We start from the raw sequence: 14,528 nt of genomic DNA, 5'->3' as shown, positions 1-14,528 counted from the left end.
AGAATTTCCTTCCAAACAGAATTTCACCCATTAAATGTATCCATCCCTCTAGCATACTAAACTATACAAATGATAGTTTGAAAGCATGAAGACCAAACCTAAAAATACTGGGGGATCTAGCTAGTGATTGAAATACCACCTAGGTTGTTAAGAAACAATACACTGCCATGTAGAAAACATCCACATTGCATTAAATATTGCCTTTCTCAATATTTTCTTGCATTTATTTCACAACAGAGTTTCATACAACTTTTTTGAGCTTGCAAAATCACTTATCTGGGTCTATAGTCATCACTGCACCTGACTACATTCCTGGGGTACACTTGCCTTGATTCATCATTTTAATTCAAGAAGAAATAGATTAACCTTGAGGGTGGGGGAAGGAAAGGGAACTATATAGAACTATTTTGTTTTAATAATGTGAAAAATGTTTTCCCTCAGACTCATAGGCATGGGAACTAAGGGTGTGGGGGGGGGGCGTGCTGCAGCACCCCCAGGTTTTATGTGGGGCTGCTGGCCCTGCATCCAGGCCTCCACTCCCCAGCCCAGGCCTTGGGTCTCGGCTGCTGGCCTTGTGCCACACCCAGGGCTCCATGCTCAGGACTCTCCTCCCTGGCCCTGCGTCCGTGGCTTGGGTCCTGGCTACTGGCCCCGCACCCCGGCCGCTGGCTCTGCACCCAGGTGCCCTGGCTGCTGGCCCCACTTCCTGGCCGCTGGTCCTGTGCTCGGTGCCCCGCAGCCCGGCTCCCACTCACAAGGTTCTGCTCCAGGGTCACAGCCGCTGGCCCTGCGGCTGGGACTTCGCTCCTGGCCCCATGCCTGCTCCCAGCATTTGCCTCCTTATCCCTGTCCTGGTTCCACCCCTGTGGAGACACGGCACTGCTCTCAGCGATGCGCAGGGCAGGGGGTGTGGACAAGGATTAGAGGGTTGGCTTTCAGCACCCCCACTATTAAAAGGGTTGCAGCACCACTGCTCAGACTAGAGGTTTCAAGGCCAGATAAGTCTCTGATTATTTTTCAGCTGAGATCAGAAAGGTAAATGAAAGAGGCAGAGCACAGTGTACCAGTGTCCCATCCTTCCATTCTGGAGTAATGAAAGTGCTCTTTTCATCATGAGTGAATTGAGACTGTTTTATTCTGTAATACGTGATGGGTAACTTTACTGGTAGGGTATTGCAATTCATACTTCCCACCGATCTTAAATCATAAATGTAGAAAGTTGCCTTTCCAAGTGTTTTGGCAGAATGAATGTCTCTTGAAACAAATATAAAGCTTTTATTTCTCAGGATTTCCTGGGATATACTAATCCCTCACGTCCTGGTTTGTCAGATGAAAAAGACCTTAAACTGCTTGATACTTTTGTAATTGCCCCTGGAATACTATTAGTGTTTTACAGCAAACATCATCAGCATCAAAGGCACCGAACTGCAAACACTATGCCTGCTTCATTTGCAAAATACCCAGCTGAGCTACTGCTGCTCAAGAAACTGCTGTTAGAGAATGAGGAACAGCCCATCATCATTTGTACTTTGCACTAACAAGCCCATAGTCATACTTGACAAAAAAGGCCACTGTGAAATAAGAAACTGAATTGTCTAAAAACCACAGGTGGGAGAATTAGATGAACATACACGATGGCTACTGTGATATATATAAACTAGTATTTTACTAAATTGGCAGACATAACAATGGCTAAAGTTACTTTGTTGTAAAAAGACTTCAGTAAAATTACCTAATGGGCTATTTGTGAATGGTTTGGAGATTTTTCCTTTCGAAGTCATCTTCTAGGACCCAATCCTGCTCTCACTGAAGTGAATGGAAAACCCTAATAGGCTATTTCCCTCACGAACCTTGTACATTTAAAACATGAATTCCTTCTTTTTGGGTTTTTTTATTTTTATTTATTTATTAATATTTCAAGAACCTGATTTGCACAGCTTACTCTGTCACAATTCAGATTGTAGGATCAGGTTCCTAAGGTAATAAGATTTGATTCTGCAAATCCTTACAACAGCAATCCTTACAAACAGTAGCCCCATATACTCATGTAAGAAAGGACTCCCCATTTCAGTAAGGGTTTGTAGGATCAGATCCACAATTTGCCAAAACAAAAAGGATCAAATTCACCCCTGTTGTAACTCCATTTAAAGTTAAGAAAGTTACACGAGGGGTGAATCTGGCCCAGTGGATTGAAGCAGGAGGCTTGCATGTATGATCCCAAGTACTTTGCCAATAATCTTTGAAGCTTAACATACCAAGGCATTCTGGATACAAATTACAGGCATTCATTTCAGCAAAATGGAAGAATAATAGCATGATTTGATGTAATCGCTGTAATATCCCTTTCAAAACTCAAATGGGATTGAGAATTGCAGAGATTGTTCTCGCTTACTTAGAAAATCAAATGACTTCTTGTTTTACTTTTGAAATATGTATTCAAATTGTATTTTAGAACATTTCCATTTGGTATTTATTTAGTTTAGTTTGTCTCTTGTTATTTCATTGCCATCCTAAGGCCCTTGGGCCCACATGAAGCTGACTGCAGGATTGGCATCTAAATTATTAAAAGTAGAACTCTCTGGTCTCTCACATTTTCACTTTACAGAATTGTGATTGAAAGTAGTTTCAGTCCTATAGGGTTAGGATGAGCAGACAGCAAGTTTGAAAAATCGGGACGGGGGTGAGAGGTAATAGGCACCAATGTAAGACAAAGCCTCAAAAAATCGGGACTGTCCCTATAAAATCGGGACATCTGGTCACCCTGTATAGGGTTGAGGTAAAAGCATATATGTGCTTGGTTTTTAGCTTAGCCTCCAAGAAGCTTGCAGCATTCAGCCTTCTAACGTAGCTCTTTTTTCAGTGTAATCTCATTGTAATCAATAGGAATCTTGCCTGAAGAGGAGTGCAGATTGGATTATCCTTGTAGAATCTGGGGTATTGCGCTTTGCACACGGCCGGCTCTAGGCACCAGCTTAACAAGCAGGTGCTTGGGGCGGCCAAGGGAGAGGGGCGGCACCTGCGGCAATTCGGGGGTGGCAGGTCCCTCACTCCCTCTAGGAGTGAAGGACCTGCCGCTGAACTGCCGCCGCCGATCGCGGCTTTTTTTTTTTTTTTTTCCAATTGACGCCGCCGATCGTGATCGCGGCTTTTTTTTTTTTTTTTTGCTTCAGGCGGCAGAAATGCTGGAGCCGGCCCTGGCTTTGCAAATACCAACGCCCCCATCCTCAGGCCCCAATTTAGCAAGCTACTTAAGCATTTACCTAACATGTGAGTAAGGTCCATTGTCTTTTGTAGAACTACTCACATCCTTAAAGTTATTGGTATTCAGAGTAGCACAGCTGCTACTCTGAAACCTATCCTTAAAGTTAGGCACCTGTTTAAGTAGCTTGCTTAACCAGGGTCTTAATGCTCAACCATTGAAGCAAATACCCAGTGATCGAGGAAATGGGAGATTATTAGGGCATGGAAAAGTGCTTTCTCTTTTCCAGTTCAGACCTTTGGTATGAGTTTATGAACTGTAGCTAATCTATAGTGTTATTTTTAAGGTGCCTGTTTTTACTGAAATAATATCTGGTGGAAGGAGCATGTTTTTTCTTTTTTCTAAATTGGTCTTTTATTTACATGTGACATGTTCTGGATCAGATTGTGTGGGCCTACACCAGATTATTTTAAATCAAGCAGAACTTCAAGGGAGCTTTGCCATAATACAAAACTCAGGTTCAGGCTGTGTGGGTACAAGTGTGTATAGAAGTAAAGCAAGGAAAATGTCAACACAAAAGGAATTAGTGTAATAAAGTTTGGAGAAGCTGAAATACAAGACAGTGAAATTCTACTTTATATTGTGAGCTAGATGCTCAGCTGGTCAATATAACAGATTGCCAGCTGAAGTTCTAACCTTTTCAGTTAGTCAATGGAGCTTACACCATCTGAGGAGTTGGCTTTCAAAATGATTTATGTTATTGTTTATATATATATATGAAACATAATATTAGAGGATATAAGGAGTCCCCATTTTAAAGCATATGCAGAAGGAGGGAAGAATTAGTTTGAAAGTTTAACCTTAAATTTTGGAATTTCCTGACTTCTGAGAGTTTATCTCAACCTGAGTCCTATCTCCTTTTGTGTGGAATGTTTGCACAATTGGGCAGGCTTGTATGCATTTAAGATACCGGTTAAGGTATTGGCAAATGTGAACATTAGTCAGACCTTAGCCCAGGAGATAATCAAGGTTTCAGTGTTCATACTGCAAGGTCATAACTCTGTTTACAAAAACTGCATGCCTTCCAGTCCCAGCTGTCCTGCCACTTCTCTAAAGGACCCTGAGACAATGTTTTCAGTCTGTCACATATAACTGTTACTGGGTAGCTTGTCAGCATATATGTGTACACTGGCAAACTGCAACAAATAAAACCTCCTGAGAGTCTGGAAAAGTAAAAGAGCAACACAACCACCTGGCAACCAATAAATAATACATTACTCAGCATCTCATAAATCTCGTGCGTTCTTTTCTGAGGTGGAATAACTAATATGCTGCCTATTATTGCCATTTGTTGTTGCACTACACCGTAACAATTTAGATGTGGAAGCTGCAGGCCAGGACCTGCTATTAATAGCTTTGTATAGAGCTACTAATAGGGCAGTTAGGCAGTGGCATTGCTATGAAACCTAATTTGGGTTTGACACCTTCTCTTTTCCAAAAATAACACAAAAAAGCCCAAAATAAATCCATGGCTAACAGTATACAATATTAAAGAAAGATTAAAGGCTAAAGAAGTACTGATTTTTTTTAAAACACAAATAGGATAATGAAAGGAATATTCGGGGGGCCGGGGAATCGAACAACTCAGTCATTAGAATTCTAGTTAGAAATAGGCTAGAAGTGAGTCACTCAACTGATCAGTTGTTCCAAAGGTACCTTAATGTAATTTCCTTACAACGCAGTCCCAGGTGTATTGTATCAGAGCTCAGAATGGGCCTGATTCAAAGCCTAGTGAAGTCAATGGAAAGCCATTGACTTCTATGAGCTTTGGATCAGAGCCAGTATCTCCCAGTCATGCTTTGGGGTGAAAGGATTACCAAAAAAAATACTCTGTTAAAAATCAAACATTAACATCAGGCATGAAGTTGAACAGTTAGAGGCTTCTTTATTGGTGTGCACATACGTCATTACATTTTAAAGAGTGACGTGTAGAAAAGACAAAGAAATAGAGGTTGAGATTCTCTCTGGTGCCTCTAAGAGGCATGGCACAGAAGGGTGCAGCCTAGGGGGAGGGTAAGACACTTTCGCACCTCCCCTGCCTCACACTATTCTGTGCTGCTCCACAGGCTGGTAGCATAATTTACAGCAGCCTCTAGCATAATTTACAGAAGCATAATAGCCCCTAAAGCAGAGTTGGGCAAACTACGGCCCGCGGGACCCTCCTGCCTGGCCCCTGAGCTTCTGGCCTGGTAGGCTAGCCCCCGGCCCCTCCCCCGCTGTTCCCTCTCCTCCGCAGCCTCAGCTTACTGCACTGCCGGCGCAATGCTCTGGGCTGCAGGGCTGTGAGCTCCTGGGGCAGCGCAGCTGCAGAGCCTGGCCTGACCCGGTGCTCTGTGCTGTGTGGTGGCGTGGCTGGCTCCCTCCGGGCGGCATAGCTGCCTGTCCAGCTTCTCTGGGTGGCGCAGCTGTAGCACTGCCAGCCACCAGTGCTCAAGGCAGCGTGGTGAGGGGGCAGGGGAGTTGGGGGTGGTGGTCAGGGGGTGGGGTTGTGGCTAGGGGTCGGGGCGGTCAGAGGGCCGGAAACAGGGGGGTTGAATGGGGTACGGTTCCCAGGGGCAGTCAGGAAGGAGGGGGGTTGGATGGGGTGGTGGGGGGGCAGTCAGGGGGAGAGGTTCTGGGGGCAGTCAGGGTACAGGGAGAAGGAGTGGTTGGATAGGGCAGAGGTCCCGGGGGGGCAGTCAGGAATGAGAGGAGGGATTGGATGGGGCGGCGGGGGGGGCAGTCAGGGTTCCGGAGGCAGTTAGGGGACAGGGAAGGGGGGGCATCAGAGAACAGGGGGTATTGGATGGGGCAGGAGTCCGGGGGGGCTGTTAGGGGGCAAGAAGCAGGGGGGAGTCGGATGGGGGCGGGGGCTGGGCCACGCCTGGCTGTTTGGGGAGGCATAGCCTCCGCTAACCGGCCTCCATACAATTTTGGAAACCTGATGTGGCCCTCAGGCCAAAAAGTTTGCCCGCCCCTGCTCTAGACAGACAGACAGGGTAGGGGTGAGCACTATAACTTAGAGAGTGTAGAATCCAGTTTTTATATTCTTAACATGTTTTTCTTTTTTCTTTTTAGTGCACAAAAGCAACAGGGGAAACTCTTTAGACACAAATCAATGTCAAATGCACAATGCAAGAGAACCTCAGGATTTTACTGTTTTTTATCCATGATTTGGCAATCCAAAGCTGCTTCATCATCATGGCAAATCTCAAAGTGACGTGGCCTCCTTGCAGACTGAGCGCCACCTGGATCCATTGCTGACTATGTCCGTAAGATAGTCTGGCTGGATATTCAGTTTCTTACCATCACTGGCAATCTTATTGTGCCACCAAAGCTTTAGCACCATGTGATCGCCAGCCATGTACAAGCATCGTTGGTACACATGCTTCAGAATCTGTTGGTCTTCCCGTAATACAACCATATCAAGAAAACTGCCAAAACCAAACCAGTGCTGATGGAGGTGATTGCCTGGTTCAGCTTTGAATATTACCTGCTTTTCGAGGAAAATGGGTTTAGCTATTTCAGTTAATATTTGAATGTTCCATACACTAATTCTACATTTGCCACCAATGCACAGGATACTGGAAATGCCCTTTTGCACGGTTTCACTGGTCATTTTTTGCCTCAGCAGCAGAGAAACTTGTGGCCATTCTAACTACAAGGACAACTGACCAGATTGTTGCAGACGGTCAGCTTCAGCATAGATACCGTGACGTGAAAATACTGACCTTTGAGGGACAAAGTTCTTAGTGAACAATATATACAATTTCCCCAAAGTATTGGTGTCTGTCACTGTTTTCTCTAGAGTTTATGTTCTTCAATCCATGTGCTCAGGTCAGTTTTTAAATCCATTAACACCCCGTCTACAGATTTCTGAGATCTGACACTTGTCTGAACTACCATGATTTACTGGGTTGAAGTCAGCAGACTGGATTGCCTTTCTCAGTACTCATATCAGCTTGAAAATGGAATCCTGAGTATTAGGTAGCATATTTCCAGATCCTCGCATACTGGGAGAGTGGGCTACTCCACACTGGGATTGATGCCAAGTGAAGGTAAAAGCAGGATGAATCAAACAAGTCTTGCTGATCTTAAACTGGCATATGCTGATGAAAAGCAAAGAAAAGGCTTTGCTGTAGTGAAGCCTGTAGCTGGCATCATACTCTTTGGTACATATATATGCCAACATTTAGTTCTGTGAAGAGTAGCCAAATGCAACTGAGAAAAAAAATCCAACCAAAACAATAGACTTGCAAGAATTTATGGTTGGTTAACTCTATCTGTCATTGTAATGTTTCTATATTTATAGATAAAATGCATAATTGCTGTCACATGCATAATGTACAATAGGTATGAAATATTCAATATGTCTATTCTTTCTTGGAGTATGAATTACTTTGTATTTCATCATGATAGAAAATTGCTCACTTGAACCAAAGCTTGCACACTATTAAGGAGCTGATAGTTTACTTCAACAAGCTTCTTCTGTCTTTCATTACTTTGGCAATCACTGCCAGTCACAGTTAAAGTTTGCAAACCCAGCACTCAGATCTTGAAAGTTCCAAGAAAGAGAGAAGATCCGTGCCCAAAGGTGAGAAGTGCCTTTAATTTTGTATATTCTCTTTTGGAGCAAACAGGTTCAAAGTAGAATGGTGCCACTTTTTTCATAAATAACAGCCTGATTTAAAGATTCTTCCTCTTGTAAATTGTAGTACTGTATTTTCAAAAGGTGTTTGCAACACTTTCCTTTCCTAGAACCTGAAAAGCCAGGAATGCCAAACTCTCCCAACATAGAAAGGAAAAGCAGGCCCAAATTAGTATTAAGTGGATACAGCATCTCTGAAATGGGGTAACTAATTCTGGCAACCATGAGACCTTTGAGACAAAAATATACTCTCACGGGCTGTGGGTGCTTTCATCTGATCCCTCAGAAACTCTACTCATTGGATGGCTTTTGAGCTTGTCAGACTGCAAAATGAGCACACGCAATCTTGACCTGTAGAGGCTAATGCTAGAGATGAGTGGTACATCTGTCATTATGTCCATTGATTTCTCGGCCTCTGCACAGGCTGCCAACAAAAATGCCATGGAACTGAGCTAACCCCACAACTAAGATGGGCCATAACTGAAGAGTAACCTGGAGGGGAAAGGCTCTGTACTGCATTGTTCATCCCCTAAGATACCCAGTTTCCTAAATACAACAAAAACAATAATAGGATAAATATAGAAATTGCTGGTCATGTAAATTGCTTTTTCTGTAACTGGTCTCTTTTGTCAAGTTAGCCTCTGTGTGAAATCTGTCTGGAATGCTAAGCCACAAAATTCCAGTTTTGGAGTTGGTAAAAGCATGTTTCTAAATTCACCTACATCCCAAGCAATAAGCACATGCTAAACGCAGTGGTTATAAGTAAGTGCTAGTTCTTATATAGTGTTTTTTCATCAGTAGATCTCAAAGCACTTCACACTCTCCCATAAAAAAGATCAGAATATTGATTCCCATTTAATAAATGGGGAAACGGAGGCACAGGGTAGTAAAGTGACTTGCTCAACATCTCCTAGTAGCATAGTTAGGACCAGAACCCAGGTCTCACGAACACCAGTTAGGTGCACTAGTCAGTAGGCCACACGCAGTAGGATGTCATTTGACGAAAGTCACCATTTTGATCCGTAAATTGCTCAGTAATGACAGAGTTTTAAAAAATCATTGCATTAATTCTTGGTACTGTATACTACTAGAGAGGGTAAATAGTGCTGTACACATATCTGATTTATACAGTGGTCACCAATAAAACTCTGCATTTACCAAGAGTTTTCACACTACAGCATTAGATATACAGTGGCATCTGAGATAATATACTGCAGTAACTGCTGGAAAATACTGATTTTTAATGCTAATGTCTGTATGATATTTTTTCAAATAAAATAAGGAGATTTTCTGTAGCATTGATTTTGTAGGAAGCTTAAGAAAGCATTTATCAAGTCTTTTTTTCAAGTAATTTCATTTGAAATTGGGATGCATAAAACATTTCCATTATTCTTCTCAAAGATTTTTGTCCCAGTGAACTGGTTCAGATACTTTTAATTAAACTCAAAATATCAGTATTTTATCTGTTGATTTCCAGACAGTGAATAAAAAATGTTTTTCTATTGCTTTGAATACGGTGGAGAAGACATAAGTAATTTATAAGCCCTGAAGGTATTTGCTTTCTGAAAATGTGAAGCTTGTCAGAAGGTAAGCTCTCTGGAAACAGTGCTTTGCAAATGAGATGAAAATTGAGCTTATCATCATTCTTCCCTTCTCTCACTGTCAGTACACCATCTGCCATGCTCCCTGATTTCATTCTTGCATTCCTTCTCCATTTACATCCAGGTACTCACCAAGTGTTGCTGCTTCTTCTTCCATAATAAGTCAGCCCCCCTTCTCCATCCCCACTGTCAAAAGACTAGCCCATGATCTAGTTATTTCTAGAACCTCCTGCTTTCTGGCCTATCCTTCTCTTCTATCTCCCGTTCCTTCTATCAACTATACTGACACCAAGATTAATCCCTTTCCTACCATTCTGATCATGTCCCCCAACTTCTTGAATCTCAGCACTGGCTTACCCTCCACTTCCACATAAAGTTCAAACTTTTTCTCATTCAAAACTAAATAACCTCACTATCATTTACTCTGACCACATCTCCTCCTATCAACACTTTCTGATTCCCAGTGTTTCTTTCCTGACTGCATCCTTCTTCATCCATGCAGGTTTCATGCTGCCCTATGTGCCTATAATAGCTTTCCATGTACTTCAAGTCCCTTACATCTTCTGCATCAGAAAGAATACGTCTGTTAGTCTATAAGGTGCCACAGGACTCTTTGTCACTTTTTATAGAGAAATCTTTGGTGATCTTAAACACAAAAAGGAAGCTTATAAGAAGTGGAAACTTGGACAGATGACTAGGGAGGAGTATAAAAATATTGCTTGAGCATGCAGGGGTGTAATCAGGAAGGCCAAAGCACAATTGGAGTTGCAACTAGCAATGGATGTGAAGGATGACAAGAAGGTTTTTTACAAGGTATGTTAACAACAAGAAGGTGGTCAGGGAAAGTGTGGGACCCTTACTGAATGGGGGAGGCAACCTAGTGACAGATGATGTGGAAAAAGCTGAAGTATTCAATGCTTTTTTTGCCTCGGTCTTCACAGACAAGGTCAGCTCCCATACTGCTGCACTGGGCAGAACAGTATGGGGAGGAGGTGAGCAGCCCTCAGTGGTGAAAGAACAGGTTAAGGACTATTTAGAAAAGCTAGACATGCACAAGTCCATGGGTCCAGATCTAATGCATCCGAGAGTGCTGAGGGAGTTCGCTGATTTGATTGCAGAGCTGTTGGCCATTATCTTTGAAAACTCATGGTGATTGGGGGAGGTGCCGGACGATTGAAAAAAGGCAAATATAGTGCCCATCTTTAAAAAAGGGAAGAAGAAGAATCCAGGGAACTACAGCCTCACCTAAGTCCCTGGAAAAATCATGGAGCAGGTCCTCAAGGAGTCCATTTTGAAGCACTTGGAGAAGAAGAAGGTGATCAGTAACAGTCAACATGGATTCACCAAGGGCAAGTCATGCCTGACCAACCAGGATTGCCTTCTATGATGAGATAACTGGCTCTGTGGATATGGGGAAAGTGGTGGACGTGATATATCTTGACTTTAGCAAAGCTTTTGATACGGTCTCCCACAGTATTCTTGCCAGCAAGTTAAAAAAGTATGGATTGGATAAATGGACTATAAGGTGGATAGAAAGCTGGCTATATCGTCAGGCTCAATGGGTAGTGATCAACTGCTCGATATCTAGTTGGCAGCCGGTATCAAGCGGAGTGCTCCAGGGGTCGGTCCGGGGCTGGTTTTGTTCAACATCTTCATTAATGATCTGGATGATGGCATGCATTGCACCCTCGCAGATGAGACTAAGCTGGGGGGAGAGGTAGATAACGCTGGAGGGTAGGGATAGGGTCCAGAGTGACCTAGACGAATTGGAGGATTGAGCCAAAAGAAATCTGATGAGGTTCAACAGGGACAAGTGCAGAGTCCTGCACTTAGAACGGAAGAATCCCATGCACTGCTACAGGCTGGGGACCGACTGGCTAAGTGGCAGTTCTGCAGAAAAGGACCTGGAATTACAGTGGACGAGAAGCTGGATATGAGTTAACAGTCTGCCCTTGTTGCCAAGAAGGCTAACGGCATATTGGGCTGCATTAGTAGGAGCATTGTCAGCAGATCGAGGGAAGTGTTTATTCCTCTCTATTCGGCACTGATGAGGCCACATCTGGAGTACTGCATCCAGTTTTGGGCCCCTCCCCCACTACCTAAAGGATGCGGACAAATTGCAGGAAGTACAGCGGAGGGCAACAAAAATTATTAGGGGGCTGGAGCACATGACTTACGAGGAGAGGCTGCGGGAACTGGGCTTATTTATAGTCTGCAGAAGAGAAGAGTGAAGGGGGATTTGATAGCAGCCTTTGACTACCTAAAGAGGGGTTCCACAGAGGATGGAGCTCGGCTGTTCTCAGTGGTGGCAGATGACAGAACAAGAAGCAATGGTCTCAAGCTGTAGTGGGGGAGGTCTAGATTGAATATTAGGAAAAACTATTTCACTAAGAGGGTGGTGAAGCACTGGAATGGGTTACCTAGGGAGGTGGTGGAATCTCCATCCTTAGAGGTTTTTAAGGCCTGGCTTGACAGAGCCCTGGGACTGGGATGATTTAGTTGGGGTTGGTCCTGCTTTGAGCAGGGATTGGACTAGATGACCTCTTGAGGTCTTATCCAACCCTAATCTTCTATGATTCTAAGGGAAAAAAGAAAACCGCTTTTCTTATGCTGCAGTAATGTTCCAACACATAACAGTTTACAATCGTATTTTGGATCCCTTTTTTAATAAAGATCTCTGTGTTCAAAAGGTAGCATGGCCTAGAGCAGTGGTATTCACTAATTTTACTGATGGAGTCCAAATTCCTGTATTTCAGGCATTGCTATGAGCTGCATTAATTATCCTCAGCATTTCATGTGTAAGACTACACCACCTATATTCTTTCTGTCTTTCCATTCTTCCCTTTCACACACACACACCCATTGCTGAATTGAGGAATTTACACAGGAACCAGGGCTATCCTCTCTGAGAATTATTTTTTAAAAATGCCTATCATTTAGTACAATCCTAAGCACTTCAGTCATCTTGGGCTATAAACCAGAGTGATGCTGGCTCTTACAGTTCACATGCCGCAGCCCCTGGGGATGGAGGGCACAGCTAGCAAAGTTCCCAAAGTGGGCAGTACTGATATGAAGAGAGAGAGAGAGTAGCCAAGACAATCTCTTCTTAAGGGACTGTTATGGAACTCTAATCATAGTTCAAGCTGCGCTCCACCAGCAGAACTCCTGAGGGAGGGCAAAGAGTGTTAGGGCATTGACTGCCTGCTTTCCCTTAAGGAGGAATTGTACCTCTCTGCTCCAGTGGAAGCGAATCAAGTTCCAAAATATTGCTCCTCAGAAGTGTCTTCAATGAGCCAATGATAAAAGGCATCTCAAGCAGGGATGGCTTGCTTGGTATTTAAGATTGAGGGTGAAAGGGCAGAACCCGTACTTCCTCCTGCACACATAGAGCCTTCTCCCAGGCAGTGGGAACACTGTCTATAATAGAAAACAGAATGCCAATGTGTTGCAATAAAATGCATGTCAGGATATCTTTATAAACATATGTATGTCTTTAAAGCTGTGTTCTGTCTATCCAGGATATAGTGTTTATATAGCAATGCACTGCATCACTACTGAAATTAATTTTATTGCAATATTTTGATATTCAGCTTTCTATGATATAAATGTCTAAAAATGCAACTTATTGTTGGCTTTTGTTCTTCCTTCTTTTTCCTGCCCTCCGCTTCACTTCTTCATTCCTTTTGTTGTATATTTTTGTTTGTATTTTCATCCATGATTTTTTCTGTGTTCCTGCCTTCCTTTCCCCGTGTTTGTCCCATTTCTTCTTCCTTTTTTTTCTTACACCCAATCCCTCTTCCTCCTTCCTTCATTTATACTTCTTCCCATACACCATCATTTTCAAGCTTTTTAATCTTACTTCTCACCTGCAATCTTTCTCTCTCTCTCTCTCCACTCTTCAGTATCACAACTTTCCCTTTTCTAAACAAATTCTCTACTTCTATCTCCTGTCCTCTTCATTCATCATGTCTCTCTCTAATTCTCCACCCGTTAGCAAAAAGCTCATTCATTATCTCTATATGTACAGCAGATAACCCTCCAGTCTAATCTCTCCTTCCCCTGCAGCATCCAGTCTGTCTCCTCTTTCCCTTTTCCAGCTAAAATCAAATTAGTCTCCTCTTTCCCCCCTACCTTTTACACAATGTGCTTGCTTTCTCTACTCTTTCCTCTCCATCCTCTGTGTTCCCTTTCCTCCTTTTCATCTCCTGTCTCATCTCTCTCCTCTAACCTTTACATTCAGCCTTTCCCCGACCATAGACCCAGGAGAACTTTCCAAACAGGACCATATATAAACCAATCAGTGATGTCTTTCTTCATCATTCTAAGAGAGAAACAAACTGCCCTCATTCAGTCAAACAAGCTGTTAGCTCTGAAACCTAATGATAACACTTTAAATGACAATGTTGCTTACCATTTCACTGATGATCATTTTAGCAGAAATGTTCAGCTAATGTTTTTATCTCACAAACTTAAACTACCTCCTACACTTTGATAGTTAACCAAATGCCCCAGCTGCCAATACCTCCATCTACCCTCTTGACAACTTTTGTAACAGTCATGCACTGTCAGTACTAACATCTGAGGAACAATTAGGAGCAGACTACAATAAACTGAATCTAACAGTAAAAGGACTAAAGCACATTAAATCAACGGGAATCTTTGAATTCAATGGGCTTTGGATCAAACCCCAAATGAATAACACAAGGAATATTTTATTGATTGAATTATTCATTTTCATATTTAATTCAATAACACACCTCAAGCTCCTTCAGAATTTCCAGTCTGCTGCCCAGTCTGGTGCTCGGGGATTTTGCCACAAGAGAACATGAGGCCTTGGATATGACTAAGTATTGCAGTTCATACCATCTGGTCATAAAAATAAATATATATCTAACACCAAATAAAACTGGTCCATTTTCCAGGACCTTTTGTGTCTAGACCTTTGTTATAAATTGGCTGCTGAATTTGTTCATGAGCAATATATATATATATATATATATAATTCCTAGCAGTGCTCATAATGAGAAGTCTACACAAATGA

At 42.8% G+C, this 14,528-nt stretch overlaps 1 long non-coding RNA gene across 1 annotated transcript in view; it reads left to right on the top strand.

Annotated features, from left to right (window-relative positions):
- The window catches only part of LOC128838243 (uncharacterized), a 53,209-nt gene extending 44,028 nt beyond the window's left edge, over positions 1–9,181 (top strand). The window contains exon 6 of the long non-coding RNA XR_008445135.1: positions 6,317–9,181. This is a non-coding gene — a long non-coding RNA (uncharacterized LOC128838243). The remainder of the gene's footprint in view (positions 1–6,316) is intronic.
- The last annotated feature ends 5,347 nt before the right edge of the window (positions 9,182–14,528 follow it).

Source organism: Malaclemys terrapin, chromosome 5 (genome assembly GCF_027887155.1).
Source record: "Malaclemys terrapin pileata isolate rMalTer1 chromosome 5, rMalTer1.hap1, whole genome shotgun sequence".
NCBI lineage: Eukaryota > Metazoa > Chordata > Testudines > Emydidae > Malaclemys > Malaclemys terrapin.
The sequence above is the reverse complement of the archived record's forward strand: the minus strand, read 5'-3'. Positions and strand labels throughout refer to the sequence as shown.